Source organism: Mya arenaria, chromosome 11, assembly GCF_026914265.1.
Source record: "Mya arenaria isolate MELC-2E11 chromosome 11, ASM2691426v1".
Classification (NCBI taxonomy): Eukaryota; Metazoa; Mollusca; class Bivalvia; order Myida; family Myidae; genus Mya; species Mya arenaria.
In genome coordinates, this window is record NC_069132.1 from 7,812,804 (window position 1) to 7,818,803 (window position 6,000).

Below are 6,000 nucleotides of genomic sequence, written 5' to 3' on the forward strand. Positions count from 1 at the left end.
TACATCTGTGAACGGGTACATGTGTGAACGAGTACGGGTGAAACTGCTCCGACAGAGAACGGCCAAACAAAATCGTCTCGTCTTTTAAAATACTTGAAGATCCTAAATCTAAAGAGAATATCACTTGATTTCACGTTTTAATAGGCTCAATTATAATGTCAATTATTTATTTTAACAATGTGTTTTTAAGTTAAGCTTTGAGACACATATGCTATCAAAATGGAATGCTAAACTTCCAAATTCATTTATTTAAAAACGCTTTCGCACTCCTATTTCAGCTGATACTTTAAAAGTTACCAACTTAACACATTCTTGATTTTCTTTTCGAATAAAATAAACGTGAATACGTGCAGTTAAAATGTTTTCTGACAGTAAAGACATTTCTATTTTTTGAAAGACAGATAAAAAAAGAGGTTTACTTAATACAGAATTTGATATATTAAGTTAGTAATATTAGCTTTATTACTGCCAAATGTTGTTTTCAACACAAACTATTTGCATTTAATTAAATAAAATTCATCGTCTAAATTACCATATCACAGTGTGTGTATACCACGTGATAACACATTCTCATTACCAATAAGGGCACATAATAGTGATAGTTTTGTTTTGTAAGCATCGCATTTGGTAAGAATCGAAGTGATTTTAGAAAAATGCTACGTCGGACGGCTATTTAGGAAAATGCAACGTCAGACGGCAGTTTTTAGTTATATTAACAGACTGTTAAAAATGGCTAAAATAGTGTTCTGAAAATATTGCAAAGTGTTCGGAAAGACTTTGCCTTAATTGTCTTTACATTATGCATTGACTGCTTTATTTGCGTACATTTCAGAATCAATAATCGATTAACCGTTACATATATATTATTTAAATCATTTTTACTGGTAAACTAAAATAAGTGTTAAACAAATTTCTTGTTTTGCTATCAACAAATCTCTTTATTTTTCTGCTTTCAACAATGGCATTTCTCTTGCAGTGGAAAATGTTGTCATATTTGACCAAATGAAATTTCAAATACAATTTGATTCAAAGATAATGCATAAAGAGATGTTTGTAGAAAAAAACACCTAATTACTTGTTTGTAAAACAAATTTGCACGAAGTCGATAGTCGACTACATAATCCCAGCCGGTTCCCAGTTTTTTCGTCCAAGTGTGTAGCCAGATGTACGCGACTTGTTTTAAAACCACAGATGTCACATGTCAGTTTGAGACTTCCAGTCTCTCGCCTGGAGTGAACCCGTAAATCTGTACTGGTAGCAAAATGCTTGCCACACGTGGAGCACGTGTACTCATTCTCGTTTTTATGTACAGTACATCTGAAAATAAACGAGGTTGTTATAAATGTAAACTCGGTACTTTGCACAATATGTTTGGGGTTTTTTCAGTGGTCAAAATAATTATAAAATATTAAGGCAAACTTCTGAACGGTCAAAGACAGTTGCCTAAATTATTACCAATTTCCTAGAATAAACATGAATCAATACTTCTCACCTGTTTATATTCATCTTTTATTATTATTTCATCAAGATATTAATTATAATTCAATAAATAAGAATACCTGTGACGTCGGTGTTGATCCTTTGTAGGAAACACTGTCCCGCAGCAGGTGTAGATGCTAACTTTTCTATGAAGCTTTTCATGCGAAACCATATATTCCGCTTATACTAAAGAACAGCCGCACGTGCTGCATACATATGGCCGCGTTGACTCCATATCGCCAATCAATTCTGAAAGTCAGTTATTATATACTTAAATAAAAACATATTGTACTTTAAACATTTTGCTGAATAGCCGTCCGACGTAGCATTTTCTAAATTCACTTCGATTATTGCCAAATTCAATGCTTTTAACACAAAACTAGCACTATAATGTTTATAAACATCAAAGTTAATGTTTATTTGCAAGATACGATACACAAGCATTCAAAACAATGAAAACAATAAGAAAATAAAAAAGGCCGTCTGACAGAGCATTGTCAAAAAGTAAATTCTGAACAGGTTTGTGGAAGTGTTTGGAAAAACAAAATCACGAATCAAACTCTGGTAAAAAAACCGAAGATAAGACACTATTAGCGGCGAAGACTGCGCTATGTTTCATTAAAAATGATAAAGAAATAAAAAAGTTACCTTTGATTTTCGTTCTTATCCGAGGCAAAATACTGCCGTCCGACGTAGCATTATGACGTCACTTATTACGTGGTATACACACACTGTATCAAGGCGTCCAAGAAATACCCCAGGTGAAAATTTGCCAACGTCGCATTTATATATATATATATATCTTTATGGATATATGATTTAACTGTTTTATGATGCAACTAAGCATTTCGAAATCAAGATCAAAATCATTTGAATGTCAAAATGCAAATATGACAAATATCGACAGCGCTGTTACTTATTTCTTTATTTAATAAGAATAAAGCATAACATAAATAAAATCACTAAATATGTTTTATTACATTTCATCTATTTTCAAATACATGTATTAAAATTCAAGCTAACAATACAGTATACCTTCTTTAGCGCATCCAGTGCTTAACAAGAGTCATATAAAATATTTGTGTGAGTTGCCTTCAGTACTATCCAGCCGGAAGTATCACTTTTAAAATGTATCCCGTGTTTTTTCCAACCTGATGTGTTATCATTCCAGTACCAATCACAGGGGGGTACACGTATTCCGAATCTGCAAGGGTTTAAGTGAGGTTTTGGAGCTTGATATGCAAGATGGCGGCGAAACCATGACGAAATAGGATTTTTGGAACCTGTTTTCGCCTTTTAAGTGGTATAAAGTATATATTTCAAAAAAAAAAATCATGACGCGCATTCGGCTCTACAATTACCATGCCTCACTCGGCTTTTTATACCATGCATCTAGGTTACGGAATAAAAAAGTTATTGAAGGAAAACCTTCGGCCAGTCTGTTGTTTACAAATGTGGGAAGCGATAATTTGATACTTTTTATGACGTTTAAGTTCCAAAAACACATATTTTTGCAATGGTTTCTGCTTTAACATTATTTAAATGTGGTATTTTATTTTCCGGACAGTTCCTTTGCTGTGCAAGAGCCTTCATGGTAATTTTATTTTAGTTTAACCACCTAAATGTGTGCTGAAAATAGTTCAACCACCTTTTGGCATCTGCACTGAAAGACACTTTTATAAATGAAAACACACTGTGTGACAAATTAAACTTGTGACAAACGTTCCATAATATTAAGACAAACTTTCAAAATATTTATCATAATTATATAGTTGTATTCCAAAAGGGGCAGTCCAGTATAAATCCCAGACAAAAAAAACATCTGAAATAACCATTAAAGGCAAAAATATATTAAATAGATGATATTACGTCGAAAACAAGTATTCGAACACGATTACGAATCGTGTTCGAATACTTGTTTTCGTCTAATGTGTTGTACGAAAGCAAAGTACAGTGGCAGTAGATGTGGAAGGCCTGCCTGGCCAGTCCAGGAGGCCATATGTTTTCCTAGGGCTTTAGAAGATTATAAGGTAGGGTTAGGGTCGGCGACCGGGACTCCTCGGCGAAAGCAAATGGACACACATAGCGTGTTCTACGTACTTGAATTCAAAACCTATATTTATTGGTTTTACGGAGTGGTTTGAGGTTATTAGTATGTATTTACCAAAATAGGTTTAATGCAACGCAAATCTTATAATATTTTAGGTAACACTGATAACCCTTTCACAAGCTTAATGCTGATTTATCAAGATAATGTAAGGCAGATCTGAAAAAAATATAAACTACATGGAAACAATACGGTGACATAAGACTCGTTAATTAAATATAATTGTATTGATTCATATACAAATGTACGTAAGTATTTAGAAGATCTGCTATTGTAGAAGTCTTAATTTAATGTCTGTTTCATTCTGTGAACTTCTAATTTAATGTCTGTTTCATTCTGTGAACTTCTAATTTAATGTCTGTTTCATTCTGTGAACTTCTAATTTAATGTCTGTTCCATTCTGTGAACTTCTCATAACCGGCATGACTTAATAGTAAGTTCCGCGTTATTAAATCTCCATATCCCAGCTCAGAGTGTGTATCAATGCAAGGAGTATTCAGCCATGTAATAGTTTAAAAAAATATGTACTTTATAATTATTTATAGTATTTACATGCGCATATAAAATAAACAAGATGACATCATCCTTTTCGTCTGCTTGACGCCTTGATTTTCAGCTGTCGCTTTATAATGGATTTGATGAGCATATGTACACAGACCAAAACGAGACTACATATATATATATATATATATATATATATATATATATATATATATATATATATATATATATATATATATATATATATATATATACTGAAAGATAATTATGATAAATATTTGTATGCAAAAGCATTGGGTTGAAAAGATTCATAATCGAGATATTCTTACATTTTTCAACTGGCGCGTAATGCAGTAATGCATAGCCGTTTTATGCTAGATCAGTGGTAGGAGTGACCCCTTATATATACAAAATAGGTTAAAGGTCACTAAATGTTTTACAGGTCATTTGGGTTCGTTTCTAACAAATCACTGTAGATGATTACCTAGATAAAAGCAGTTTCAATGCATTTAAAAAAAAATAAGTTTCACAAAGTTAACCAGCCATTTTAAGTCGCTTGATCATTGTCAATCCGTTTCCCGACACTTTCTAAAATCCGGCGGTGATTCGTCAAGTCCGTACTCGCCAGTGTATGTTTGTGGAACATCGAAGATTTCCGTCCGGTCAAAGAAGTTATACGGCTTCAGGGTGAATCCTGTTTCCACCGCAACCGTCATCGGGACATCTTCTGAGCTAGGAATGTGCACGAAACCCACGGTTACCCAGGCAACCAAGTCCTCGTTAACAATATTTTCGCCATCCAGTATTCGACTGAAATCACTTCTAGGAGAATCTAACCGGAAGCCATCGAATACTGAGTCAAGGCTGTTCGCTTTCTTTCCGCTTTGAGACCGCACAATTTTACTTTGTTAATGATACAGCGCCGAGGGTAGGATGGGAGTCCACTTGTGTTTGGGTGGATGTTGCCATTGGTGAAATCAGATAGCCTCGCTTGGCGCCCACTTGGTTTCTATAGTTTTCATTCACTATAGTCTAGTATTTGGGCTCCAATGGATTTGCCTTGTAGCCACTTTCCGTCTGAACTGTTTCGTATTCAACATATTGAGTTACATTATATCTAAAGTAATCCGGTTTCTTGCTCACAGTTGGATTCATTTTCTTGAAAGCGTCCACAACATCTCCTTCTCCTTCGGTCTTCCTACTTCAATTAAAGTGTGACCCTAGATTAAATGGTTTTACGGAATGGTTTGAGTGTTTTAGTATGTATTTACCCAAATAAAAGGTTTAATGCAACGCAAACCTCACAGTTTTTGTTAGTAACACTGATAACTCTTTCACAAGCTTAACGTGTGAGATTTGATTTTGATTCTGGCCCAGCCGCTGCTTAAATCTAAGATTCACCTGATTTTAATCATTAAAAGCTGAATGCTGATTTATCAAGATAATGTATGGCACATTTAAAAAAATACTGCCATCCCTTATAATTTTATGATTTGCTGATATATTCAATATAAACTACATGGAAACAAGACACGTTAACTGAATATAATTATATTTATTCATATACAATATAACGTAAGTACTTAGAAGATGTGCTATTGTATAAGTCTAAATTAAATGTCTGATCTGTTCTGTTAACTTCTCATAACTATGACCTAATAATGAGTTCAGCGTTATTAAAACTCCATCCAATCTCTCTCAATGTTCAGAATGTTTATCAATGCAAGGAGTATTCAGGCATTAAATAGTTTAAAAAAATATGTACTTTATATTTATAGTATTTACATGCGCATATAAAATAAAAAAAAGTCGACATCATCCTTTTCGTCTGCTTGACGCGCTTGATAACATTTTCAGCTGTCGCTTTATAATGGATTGAAGAGCATAGGTGCACAGACCAAAACAAGACTTCA